We start from the raw sequence: 14723 nt of genomic DNA on the forward strand, positions 1-14723 counted from the left end.
TGATGGGTTGGCACTGCTCCTTTGAAAGGAACTCTTGAGGGTGAAACTCCATGACAGTGTCAGTCTGCATTGCATGTGGCAGCGTAGCTTCCACCCCCGACCATACACTTCCCTCTGCAAGAAGACGAGTGCATTTTCTTGGCTTCTCTTTTTCTGGCTTTTAATCCACATCGCAAAGGTGAGAGTGGAATAGAACCATTTCTGGGATCATTCCTGCAATATAAGTAGCCCATTAAATTTCAGAGCCTATGTGTATCAGAATGTGACCGGTTTATATATATATATATATATATTATATCATCCTTTGGCATATAACCAAGTCTTGTAAGATTTCATATCTCAGGTTTAGTTTACACTGTGAGTTCATCTTAAAGAAATATGCATATTATTTCTGCAAACAATGTAGTATTGACGTGATGGTTGTCAGTCTGGTTCAGTTCTTCTCACTGTTGAGTAGGAAGCCTGTGGTTTCAAGCCCCTCAATGGGTCCCTGAACTCGCACGGTCTGGGGCTGCATTGTCGGGAGGTGCTGTCAGTGAGGGGTAAACCCCAACGTTGCAGTGGGGCTGTGCTCTTGTTAGTCCTCAACTTCAAAACGCACTGCAGCAGTTGAACTTGGAATCAATGGTGTGAAGCCATTGAGTCACACAGTCAACGAGGTCCTCAATTGGTCCTCAATGCAGGACAAGCTGGATTCTTGTATCATGCACATTAGTTATATCTGGGGGGGGAGGGGAGGGGGGACACACAGTGTATAGTTTGGGACCCAACCGGTCAAGCCACCTGCCAGGATGGTGGGAGGCGAACCAGATGGAGCTTCATCTCCTGTCGCCCCCACAAACTCTGGTGTCCTTATGTAAAGAAATACCACGTTAGGTCTCCTGGAAACTCGAGCCCCTCACAGACGAGATCTGCTCTGCTGAGCATCTGGGGCAGAGAGGACCCCAGACCCCAGACCCCAGCACCTGCTCTGCAGCAGCACCTGCACTACCCGGCTCTGGCCGGCGGGGGCAGCGTTTCGCCTTTGCTATTCTGGGCAAAACCAGTGCAAAGTGATCTGAAAATCCTCCTCTCTCTCCATCTCTCTCACTCTCTCCATCTCTCTCCCTCTCCACTCCTGCACACGCCGCACAGGGAGGGACTCCCAGGTGCAAGGACTGACTGACTGGATGGGATGGGGAGAGGACCACACTTGACCTGCAACAAGCGAGAGAGGGTGTCAAGCACTGGATAGAGGGAGAGCGAACACTTTTACGCACAGGTCAGTTAGCATTCCTTTGCCATCGTTATTTTAACAGCGAGTTGCGTGTGTGTGGGGGGGGGGGGGGGGGGTATTTTTTTTTTTTGGAGGTGGTGGTGGGTGATGGAGGGGGAGATTCCCATGTGTGGCTGTGTTGTTGTTGTTTACTTAGGGTGCAATTGACCCTTTGGTGTGTGTGTGAGGTGAATGGTTTGCTGGTGGCTTTGAATGGTGAGAGTTTTATTAACAAGGGCTTGTCAGGCAGTTGGTTGGTGATTTTTAGCAGCTCATCTCTGCAATTCTGCAGCAAACAGTGACCCCCAGTCCAGACTCTCGTGGGTCAGGATATGGCAGATTTAAAAATAAATCAATAATTCTGCTTTTGTTATCATTTTTTCCCCCCCCCCCAATTGCAAATGCCTTTTACCCAAACCAAGTGAACGTGGGTTATTTGCACAGAGTGAGCAAGAAGTCGTGAGACCGTTTGCAATGCCCTAATAAAGTCTTCAAGCAATGATGATTTTTTTTTTTGTTTGTGGGGGGGGGGGGATAGGGAGGAAAAATAAGACTTTTCGGACATTTATGTATTTATTTGTTTGTGTATTTATGATGTGATGTCTGTTTACAATTATTGCAACTCTGACCATCACTCTTTCCTGGTGGTAAGTGCGAGCTGTCAGGATTCAATACACTCTAAATTTTATCACAGCCATAAATCTCAAACTCTCCGGAGGGCAGAGTTTAATGCTTTTCTTTTAAACACAAAAAAAAGCACAAAAAGCAACCCGGATCGTATCAGTTTGGAGACGAAACCTTTAAGATATTGTTGAGGTGTAACTTTCGAGACGGTGCAGTTTGTCTGTTTGGCATTTGAGACGTCTCGAAGACGTGATGAGGCGCTATATCAAATGCGAGGATTATTATTATTATTATTATTATTATTTGCTGAATGATGGAAGAAATATCCACATGTAACGCAACATAACGGTGCAGGATTTTTTTTCTCTTCCCCCCCCCCCACACACACACAGGAAACTTGGCATCAAAGGCTAAATCTCTTATTTTTATTTTATAAAAAAGTTTTTTTTTTCTGTCTGTGCATTTATTTACTGGTTATCTTTCCTGACTGTGCATTTATTCACTGGTTATCTTTCCTGACTGTGCATTTATTGACTGGTTATCTTTCCTGACTGTGCATTTATTTCCAAGCCCCTGTTTATGCTTAAACAGCTACTAAATCCAATGAGACTTAGTCGGTTTCTGGCTGGAGACTGTGTGTGGGTGATGGCTCGTATTGCGACAGTGGGATCCCAGCAGAAATGGGTTGAATCTGCGGTTTATTGGGGTTTTATTTTATTTTATTTTTTTAAAACAAAGAGCAATTTTAAAATAAAAAGTGGCATTTTGATTGCGTTCGAATCTGAACGTTTTGTTATGTGGCACTTTCTTTGGTACGTACTTTCTGAGTGTATTTCATCACTTACTGCTGAGATGTTGTGGCTCTGTTATTTGGAAGTTTGCCAAACCTCTCCTTGGGGGGGTTTTTTTTTTTGTTTCGAAATGCTATGACCTTTTTATTTTTACAGACGTGCGTGGGATCGTCAATTGGGGGCACCAGTAAATCATGCTTCAGATAATTAAGCGCAGTACCTTTCTCGAGGAAGTTTGTGTCGGTAATGCCAGAATTCCCGCCTTCCCCGACGTATCGAGCGTACAGAGAATCACTTCTGTTCACCTCGTTCGATATTTGAGACGTCTCCGAAGACGTGATAAGGCGCTATATCAAATGCAAGGGTTATTATTATTATTTGCTGAATGATGGAAGAAATATCCACATGCAGCTACCTTCCTTGGGATATCCTCCCGACGCGAAAGGCGCTCTATAAATGTAATTTTGTTGTTGTTGTTCGTTGCTCAGCGAACATTGACAGCCTCAATTAGTCCAGTGCCCTCTGTACCCCCATCACCCCAGTCCCAGCCAGGTTCTACTGCTCCCTATTGGAGAAAGGATGGATCTCAAGATCCTCACACCTGCGTACAAATCACTTCAGGCCCCGGCACCTCCCTACCTCTCCGATCTGCTTACACCCCATTCTGCTACCTGCCTCCTTCTCTCAGTTGGCACCGGTCTCCGACACATCCCTCATTCCCCCACCCCCACTTCACTCCACCATCGGCGGCCGTGCTTTCAACCCTTGCGCCCCCCAAACTATGGAACTCTCTGTCTCAATCCCTCCACCTTAATCCCTCCTCAACCACCGTCAAATCAAACCTGAAGACCTTCTTCTTTGACCGTGGCTATGGTCACCTCTCCCCTCTTGTAGGTTCAAGTCAAGCTCTGCTCTACCCTGTGTGACGGGCGCTATATGAATGCAAGTTGTTGTTCTTTGTAATGAGTTTGTTCAACTCAATGTCAAATCAGTTAAAATATAATACTGTACAAGTATTTTTGCTCTCCATGGAAAAAAAGATGACTTGTTTCTTCTGAACCTTGATTTTGTGAGCTCAGTGAAGATTACCTGAGCGCGCAGCAAATTTTTATAAGTTAGAATGATTTTCTTGGCAAGGAAGCAAAAAATTAACAGTGAGAAGCACATGAGATGGATTTAACTGATGATGGTGACACCATTGGGCTGATGGAAGAATAAATTATTTCGAAGTGAGACTATCAGCATCTGGACCACTTTAACGATAAATATTAAAGTGATTATAATTAACTCGAACATTCATTTTTCCTGCATTTTACTTTGATCAATAACTTTGCCAAGGAATGAATGGTACATAGGTTGGAAGAGCTAAGTTCACTCATCTCCAACTGTGGTCAGTGAAGGTGCTTCACTGATTTTCCTTTCTTTCAACTCTTTTTATTTGCTTGTTATCTTACTCAATTCCCTTGCACGGTTTAGTTCTGTAGCTGTTCAAAGTAAGTTTCAGCATTTAATGTACAGTATTTTAAATAACATTAAGACAATATTTTCTTGTTTGCAATAGCTTTTCATTTATTTTATTCCCTTCCTATCTCATTGCACCCTGTCCTCCGTGAAATGGTTAGACTAATAACATTCCATCAATCCTCCACCTTTGGTAGAAATATTTAATGCAAAAGGCAAGTGAGAAAAGTAACTTTTAAAGAAGCTGTGAGTTAAGCACTAATTATGAAGAAAATTATGAAAGTCGAGTTGTATCAATTCATTATTAAAATACTTTGAATTACATTTAGGAATCTTAAAGTTAAATGTTCATTTTGCTATGAGAAACATAATTAACACAGCGATTTCCTCATTTATATTTCAGTAGGGTTTCCAACAGAAGCAACAGGGAACTATTCCTTACTCTTGATGCCTTTGCTTCTGTTACAGGTCGAGGGAAGAATAACTAAACTGTTCCTATGAAGATAGTAGCTCATGGCAAGATTGCAGTACAGTTTGTACGGCAACCACTCACTTTGTGTAAAACGATTTACAACAACAACAACAAGATTCCATTTATAAAGCGCCTTTCACGTCAGGAGGACGTCCCAAGGCGCTGAATTTACTTTGAATTATGCCAATTGTGTGTGTTATATTTGTTCTAATCAATTCTTCAAAATGATGCCCCCCCGTGTTTTGTACAAACGCTTCCTTCTTAAATCCTTTAGCTTCATATCCGTGTTGAAAAGTTGAGAATAATATTGTTTCATTTTTAATGTTTTTGTTTAGAACCAGTGGTTGATTCACAATGGGGCCAATTTTCTATTCCGACCAGCATTAATAACAGAATGTTATTATCGCAGTCATCAATGATTAGGGTGAAATGGATTTTGCCTGAGGTCAAAAGTAGACGGCTAGTGTATCCTGGACTGAACATACCCATTCCCCTAGTGCCATCATTAGCTCATGGCACATCTTTGACAGACGTGATATAAATATTTCAAACATTGTACTAATGTAACATTCATAAAATACTGTACTTGAAATCTGTCACTGTAATAATTCAAGATGTTTCACTCGGTCTCCTAAAATCATGACAAAATAGATCAATTTTGATGTGGCATTCAAGACGACGTTTTAAAAAGAGGCAGAAATCTGTTCAATTTAATATTTTTCCACCTATTGAAATTTAAGGCCAATGCAAATTACATAATTTTCTGATAATCAGAATACACAATACTGGAATCACTGTATATCATAATTCAGTAATGCTGGAATTACTGTACTGATATCAAAGTTGTTTATTATTCAGTTTGGTTACCATGCAAAACACCAACTGCAGTGATCCCGGGTGTCTGCTTGAGAACTATTGTCCGCAAAAAGAAACCTTATTGTGAAGAAAAGCACCCCAACAATCTGGAGTGAACATGACAAGTCATTTTTGCTTCCATGCTTTCATGTCAAGGCTACTGAAGGCACTCGTTTCTCACTAACAGTTCTATAAACTTGTGTATATAAACCGTGGGGGGGAGTGGGATGTAAGGGTGGCTTAACTATCTGATGTATTTTAGTAGCACAAGTTGATGTACTGCAGAATGAAAGCAGATTTGTGATGGCAAGGTGAGTTATTGATCTCAGACCGACGATAACTATATATAACTCCAGGTTGCAATAGGGGCACAGATTATCGATTGACAACATGAATGACTTGGTCTATGATAGTGTGTTGGTACACTGCAAAGGCAATTATTCTAATATTAATACCCTTAATGTTACACAGTTTCTGACGTGAGTTGCATAATGGTAGGTCCTGTTTAAGGTTTTATATTGTTTAAATGTATGAACCAGCATTTAAAGAAATAAGAATTTCTTCTAATTCTAAGTCAGTAAGAGAGAAAATCATATCACTTTGGCTTCAACAGTTATGATAATTTTTTAATAAATTCACAGAACTGATAGATAAGGACAATTGCTGAATACATCCTATAGATGAGGAACTTTATGTGTGTGTGACGTTGCATTAGCTAGCTTATAAAACATTTTTTTAAAGTTGTTTTCAAGGAAAGCTTTTAGTCTAATTAAATCCTGTCTTTTTAACCAACATTCATCAGTCAACTTTTGTTTTGCTGTCCTTAATTATAGGCAATGGTATTTTATCTTGAGGGATTAAGTACTATAAATCAATTGTTTATACTTGGTTTTGTTTTGTTTTATGTTCTTTTGTCGATGGGTTTTTGTGATTTCTTCTAAATGCAACAGAATTCTGAAATTTGAAATAACAATTTGGTCACTTTCCAATAGATTAAAAAGAAAGTGATGCGTTACTTTGTTTTAAATTGGATTAAAAATTTCTAATTTTGTGTTTCCGTCCAGTTATAGGTAAACAGCGCAATCGGGTATGCATTATATTTGTGCTGTGAAAACAGGAGCCATTGTTAAAATGCATTGGCCATCAATTCAATATTTATTGTATTTGCCACCCACAAGATTATTTTGTTGTAAATACGCTCATTAAGATGAGCAAATATTTGTCTTTTCATACTCGGTGTTGGCAAACCCAGAGGAGACTCTTGCACTATTGTATTTTTATTTCACACCCCGGTCTGTTTGGGAGGGCATCCAGCACCTTGAGACATCCTCTCGACGTGAAAGGCGCTATACAAATGTAATTTTGCATTGTATCTTGTATCGGTTGCATTAGCTTCAAAGATATTACGATGATATTACAAAGAATTTACAGTGCAGGAAGAGCCACTCGGCCCAACCAGTCTGTGTTTATATACCACGTGAGTCTTCACCCATTCCTTACTCCCTCCCATACCTGCTATCCCCCTATCCTTTATGTGCTGGTCTGGCATTCCTCTTGAATGCATATACACTATCTGATTCAACCATCGCTTCAGGCAGCGAGTTCCACAATCTCACTGCATTCTGCTTGAAGTAGTTCATCCTAAATTCTTTATTAGAAGCCCTAGTGGCTTTCTTATATCTGTGTCCCCTGGTTACGGACTCCCCAACCAGTGGAAACAGCCTATTTATGTTAACCTTATTGAGCCCTTTTAGAATGTTAAAGGCTTCTATTAGCTTCTCCCCTTAAACATCTCTTCTCTGCCGAAAAAAGGCCAAAAAGCCTAAAAGTTTATCCTCATGGCTGTAACCTGCCAGCCACGGAATCATCATGGCAAACCAACACGGTACTCTTCCTATCGCTGCTATATTCGTCTTCTAGTGTGGGGACTAGAACTGGACAGAAATCTCCAAATATAATCTAACCAAGGCTTTGAATAAATTCAGCGTCAACTCCTCACTTTTATATCCTGTACCTCTGGATATAAAGTTTTTTTTTATTTATATATATATATATATAGTCTTATCTACCTGTGTAGCTACTTTAAGAGATTTATGGATCTGATTCCCCAGATCGCTTTGCTTCTCTACTTCTCTTAGGTTCTAGATTCAAAATAAATGCCCCATCCTTACCACAGACATCCCTCCCCTCATGAGCATAAGTTTCACCCTGCACACGAAAGATTTCCTGAATTGTGTTCGTAGTGGTTTTATTTTTTATTCCTATTTAGATTCTATGAATGAATGATGCAGAAATTTGCAAATTGGCAATTTTTATCTGCAGCTTACAGTTAAACCCTGATAAGTGCAGAACTGGTTTGGCAAGACATTTTATGCTTGGATCGGGATTACTTATGGATTAGGATTTCTATGAACTGGAGATAAAAAAAAAAGAGCCAATTTGCAAATCTTTGTACCACAGCCCACTTAATCATTTGTTCAGTAATTCATTTTCAACGAAAATAACAGAAAAGACTTCAACAAAAATACATGCATTAACCAAACTGATTAGACCTACAATGTGCCTCTGTCTCTGGGTGATATGCAGCAATAGAATTGTGTGGCTAAGCATTAAAAATAAAATAATTGGTGAACATTTTAAGCTTGAATCAGGATTTCACGTTTAATTCTAGAGTTAGTCATTTACTCGCACTATTCACGCTCGGGTCGCTATTCATTTAATTGTTGAACAATTCTAGTTTAGCTATTGAAATAAAAAAAATGAGTAGTTTTAACAATTATGTGAAAATAATTTTAGTTCATCCACTTTTGTATTAACAGAGGGAGGGATAAAATTCTGCCGCTCAGTAACAATGCCGAATTGAACAGGTTTTACAAATCCCCCAGATAAAATCGATCGCTCCCTAGATGGCTGTTGTGAGACATAGCCGTGCGCAAACTGGCTGCCGTGTTTCGCCTGCAAAATACACAGTCAATCCGCTTTACGTTGTATCCTGTGAAGCACTTTGAGATGTCACCCTGACGTGATACGGCATCGTACGAAAAATGCAAGGATTATTACACAGTGTAATACATTTGAAGGATTGAGCAATGGAATCAGTAACTGTACTGCATTTTCACCTTTGGTTGTAAATCCAGCCCTAATTGATGGCTGAATGTGTTAAAACATGCTATTTGAATGGCTTTGGAGTGCACACATTACAAGAGTCTGCTAATATGAAAGTTTAAATCTTTAGGAGTAGTTTCTGTTGTAACAGTGACATTGTATTAAACATTATATAAACCTAAAGTTTAAATGAGGATCACTAAGTTGTTAACCGGTAATTTTGCTAGGGGCCCATGTTGACCTTGCTCAGACTGCTTCATATATTTTGGTACCTCTTTTTCTTAAACCCAGCAGTAATGTGAAGCATATGAGCCAATTAAAATATCATCAAAGTACTGGAATTTACATATCTTCAATCTTTGCCGTTTCCTTGTGATGCTCTCAATCTTTTTCAAAAGTTAAGCTAAGTGAAATATATTATTTAAACTGCTAATGAGTGCAGGTGTTAACCCTTTTCACTGAGCACATCCATATAGTCTTACAGAGAATCACCCTTAACCTGGCTGAATAAAAGTAACATTAACGCGATGTGCATATGGAGTTTTCTTCTGAATTTCCTCACCCCAACAACTTGCATTTATATATAGTTTTCCTCACATAGGCTGGTGTCCCAGAGTGCTTAAAAAGCTACAGTATGGTTGATGAAGATACACTAGAAGATACACTAGAAGTTGTTCTAGTTTTTTTCCCCCAATTGTGATTCATTACATAGAAAACACTGCTGACTAGTTTTGGATCCAATAAGAGACCATACTCAACACGTATATCTCGCTAAGGACTCTGCAGTACTATTGAATGCGTGTAATGTATTGTAGTGCTTTTAGCTTTTCCTACTAAAAGGAGAAATACAGTCCATTGATGGTGAACCGTTAAAAACATCCTTTGATTCGATGGATAAAGGCGCAGTAACAAGCAACATCCTGAATTTACCCACTCAGATGTAAAAGCCTCGAGATTTATTTGCAGACTCTTTAATCAGCAATATTACAATTTGCAATTGATGACTGCAGGCATTTGGATTTGTGTAGGTACAAAAAGGAACACAAAAGAGGCATTCTGCCTTTCTTAGTTGGATCTTAATGGACCGACTATTAAAAGCAAGGGAAATCCATGTCTGGTTTGATGTGCTTCTGTATAGCCCTTCAATATTGAACACTGAATCGAGTTTATATTAAATTGTGAGAGTGCTTTCTACTTTCGGAGATCTTGCAGTTTGTTAATTTTATAATGGAAGAAGAAAAACATAAAAGGAGAGGATTCTAGACCGCCTTTACTGCCTTTTCAAAAATATTGCCGTGGCCTCAGGATGCCGGCAAACGTAACTGGTAGCTATTCAATTACTGTATTAATGATAATAATAATAATAATCCTTGCATTTGCTATCGCGCCTTATCACATTGTTGAGACGTCTCAAAGTATATATTGTTAAGGGGATTGACTGGATTTTGTGGGCCAAATAGAAAAGCAGAATATAGATTATATATTTTTTGTTTTGTGACTTAATTTTGTTTTAATCTATGCCGCAACCATCTCTGAGGGTCCTTACTGCCTATGTTTAGATCATACGTGATGGATATCTGATTATGTGAGTTGCAAACTTGTCGCTCCATATTGAGTGTGTTCTACACTCTGCAATATATTCAGTGTTTTGAAGAATTCGTTCATAATAATTCATAGATCTCGTGTGCCATGCTTCAGTTGCATTGAATTTGGAAAAAATGCAAAAAAAAATCAATAATTATTCCGTTAAAAGCAAATTTTAACGCTGCTGATTAAAGAATATGAATAATATTTGCAGCCGAAAATGAGTAGCGAGACAGTAATATAATTTGAAAGGCTCAAATGAGATTTGAAAGAAAACAAGAGTGCCGTTCAAATAGTTTGTCATCTTTCTCTGAACCTTGAGATGGTAGTTTCACCCTGAAATTATTAAGTCCTCCATACCATCAAGGTATTACTTTGAAGATGGTGAGTGATTGTTAAATTGCATGATGAGATTAAATTGGTATACTTACAGCGAGGTTCACCAATCTATCATGTCATGTGGTGAGCGAAAAAATCAGTGCTAACAGGATAATATTTTGCTGCTGTGTTGCTGAAAAACAGCCAATTATATTAATGGTATAATATACAGTATACAATTTATGGGGTAACATTTCTTCTCGGTCCTGATTTACTCTATTAACAGAGCATCCAGACTGAGCCAAATTCAAAAATAGTCTTTAATTTTGAAGCCGTTTTCATGTAAGTCCTTTTAAGGATTGAAGAAAATGGCTTCAAAGTTAAATGTAGGTTCAACCATTTGCCAAATTCTGTATATTCTGAAATGATCCATTAATCGAGTAAATCTAGACCCAAGTGGAATTTGAAACTTTTTTTTAAAAAGGCTGCGTCTCAGTAACGATGTATTTTCCATTCTAAAAGTAAATGAAGCAGATAATTATAATTGAAGTAAAGCAAACGTAACCAACAGGACTAGAACACAATTGAACTGAACCAATTCTGATTAATTTACTTTGAAGTGATCTTCAAGTTTATTTACACTGATTGTTTTGTTGGATTTCAAAAATTCCGCTAATAACAGTTGAAGTGGTTTCCAACGCTTAAGATGATTTGAAGCAACCAAAGAACATGCTGAGGGCATTAGAAAGTATAAGAACACAACAGATATATTTCAGATGAAATGCAGTGGTTTTGTCTGATGTTGTCAGTTTGTTGGGACTTTGAACTCACGTACATTATCTATACTGACACTATAATGTCCCATTCTAAATTGATGGAGGCAAATAATGCCTCGAATCTATAAGAATGATGCATTCACCATGATATTCTCTCAACAAAATTGTTGGTTTGAATGTATAAACCTCTTGACTTACAAATTTGTATTTCCCCTTAGTTGAACTCACCACCTTTTGACAAATTGAAGATTTCTATTTTAGTAGTGACATGCATCTTATTAAAGTGTGCAATTAATGGTGTTCAGTCGCTCTAAGATAGGTTCTTCTGAACCTTCTTAATGTTTGATTGTTTATATATTAGGTGTTAGCATCCTATTTTGTTTTAATTGTATTTTATCTCTAGGGTTTTCAATGAATGTTAACAAATACGGTTGATTTGCTGAGGTGATGTGTCTACAATGATTGCATATATTTACATAAACTGATTGGTTGACAATTAACATTACGCATCATTTTGTGATGATGGTTTTTGATAGAAGAAGGTTAAAGCTTGTGGATTTAATTGCAATAGACTGTAGGTTAGGATTAGGATTCATGGAAAAGCTGTGTGGTCACAATGCACAGGATTCTGTTCATCAATGAGGCAAAACCAACACTGGGGTTTGTTGAAATGGGCTTCATTAGAAAAGGGAATATGCTCAGTAGATTGACAGTTCATCGGAAAAGCATGGGAATGCACAGCTTAGCACTGTAGCCACCCTTTAAAGAATCCTGGGACAGCGTGTCAATTATGTTGAGGAATTACTTTCAAAATACTGCAGTATATTTGCAAGACATACTTACAATACCATACAATTTTACATTACATGACAACAACAACACAATTACATTTATATAGCGTCCTTCACGTCGGGAGGACGTCCCAAGGCGCTGGGAATAACACTTCTGATGTTGGAAGGACGTTGCAAGGTACTTAGTATTGACCCCCCCCCCAGTTGGGGGGTAGGGGGGGGAGCTGAGGGGGTGTGGAGGGAAAAGGAAATCAAAAGCACAGTCACAAAGGTAATAATAATAATAATCCTTGCATTTGATATAGCGCTTTTCACGTCGGGAGGACGTCCCAAAGCGCTTCACAGAACACACTGTAAAGTGAATTGACTGTATATTTGTGGGCGAACGCGGCAGCCGATTGCGCACAGCAATGTCCCACAAACAGTCGCAGATTGAAAATGACCAATTTATTATTGTTTTGGGTTTTGGAGGGATTATTATAAGTAGGTCTGGAGAGGGACAGAGCTGAGAGAGGGACAGAGCTGGAGGAGCTCTGGGAATGGAGTTCCAGAGAGTGGGGGTGCAGGAAGATTGAAAGGATAGAGAAGTCTGCTACTGTGGGAGGGAAGGGCCACATATCTGTTCGTTCCCAGTTTTATTATTGCACCGTTTATGCCATTTCTGCCAAGGACAAGATTCTCTGGCTGGCCGACTGTATCTTCCTGTCTTTGTTAAGTGGCTCACCATTAGAAACGTGGAATTCCTTTAAAGAGTTGTTGGTTTGAAATTTTTTTTTTTTTTAATGATTTTTTTTTAGTATTTGCCAGAAAATGGAGTAGCCGGCTTGCTTTTTCCAAACGCTGCACGATAGAACCCTATAACTTAATTACACAGTCTGTGCGGCTCGTACCTGGTGTCTTCATGATCCAGAAATGATGCACCGAAGTTCCAGCTGAGCATTCAAGACATATACAGTCGATTCACTTTACAGTGTGTTCTGTGAAGCGCTTTGGGACGTCCGCCCGACGTGAAAAGCGCTACATCAAATGCAAGGATTATTATTATTTATTATCGCTTCTTTAAGAATCTACACCTGTCAGTTTCTGGCAAATTTTCTCTTCCCTAACCCAGTCTCAACACATCTTTAACTAAAGTTAGTTTATCTATTTGGGGTATGTTAGGACCCCAGATAAAATATGATTAATTTCAGTAATGTATTATCAATGTATTCAAATTCTAGATTTCTTTTACAAATGTTTGCAACAGTTTAGGGTGCACAGTTGATGTAAATCTAGTCCTCAAAGCTCACACAAACAGGAATTTAATTTCAGAGTGCCATTGATGCCTCTACAGAATCAATAACATGGAAATTGCTTGCAGTTCTGCCTAAAGTGTTGCAATGGATTACTGGCTGCAGATTCTCCTCACAGTCTCCTCTTTGCAGAGGACACGGGTTCATTCAGAGCACACACTGTTTCGGAAACAGAAATCCAATTTACAAACTGCAGGCAGAGATTGTTATTTCAGTTTTCCTTCTAATGTATTGTACCCTGGATGTACGTTCCTATTGTAATTGCACAGACGCAGAGAGACCAGTTTCCATTGTGGATAAAAACATCAAATAAGGTTTGTCGTTTTTTGGGGGCTACCTTACAGCAATATTTTAGCAAATATACGATGAAGAGTGACAGTAGGAGAGGGAAAGAGAGTCCGATTCTAGGTACAGTAAATGCTGCAGTCGTCTCGATGTTGCTCACTTCTTGTTTTCCATGTGGGCCTTGCAATAATTCGCTTTCCTTAAATTATTATAATGAATATATGAGGTCCAGTCAAAGGAGGAACAACCTACAATCAGGCCTAAGGTTCCAAAGGCGAAAGCTAAGTCTCAAATTATTAGAAGCCTTATTTAACATTTTACTTTTAATTTCAAACTGTTAAATGTTGGTCGAAGAGATGTAGCTTTTCGTTTAAATGAGAAGTTACTTTCAAAAGACTTTTATAACATGGATAAGGTTTTATTTTGGATATTAATAGCTGGATATTAATATTAATACAGTTATCCACTTACATGGAGTTGAGCGTACTTAACTGATGGATCATCTTCGTCAAGAACAGTTGATCATGTCACAATTAATTCTGCTGTTTGATGGATCTGTGTGCAACTTAATGACCCATTATTGTTTGCAAATAGATATCATGGAAGCTCGCAGCTTCTTTTATTCAGCTTAGGTAATCAATGAATAGGAATCAGGATCGTGAATCAAACAGCACTTGACTCCCAACCCGTGATTTAATATTGTATAATTGAGTACTTCGGACATTTTCTCCATAAATAATAGAACAACTAATGACTGGGTGAATGAGTAGTTTGACTCACTACCCAGTAATGAAGACAACATTTAGCAGAAGTTGTACAAGACAAGAACACTGAGAAACTAAGGATTAACGTAATTCTTTGAAAAGGTAAGATGAATAATTCCTTTTTAAGGTTTAGTAATGAATGGTCTGTAAAGCTTATAAATAGTTAAGCAGTTAAGACTTAAGTTGGCGTGCTTTATAACTGGTTCCCATCGCCCAGAGGATTGAGTCCAAGATCCTCGTCCTCACTTTTAAAGCCCTCTACAATTTTGCTCCACCCGACCTCTGTGACCTGCTAAAACCTTACAAACACGCCCGCTCCCTCCCCTCCACACTGGCCTGCTTCATGTTCC

This window comes from Callorhinchus milii, unplaced genomic scaffold, assembly GCF_018977255.1.
Source record: "Callorhinchus milii isolate IMCB2004 unplaced genomic scaffold, IMCB_Cmil_1.0 Scaffold22, whole genome shotgun sequence".
NCBI lineage: Eukaryota > Metazoa > Chordata > Chondrichthyes > Chimaeriformes > Callorhinchidae > Callorhinchus > Callorhinchus milii.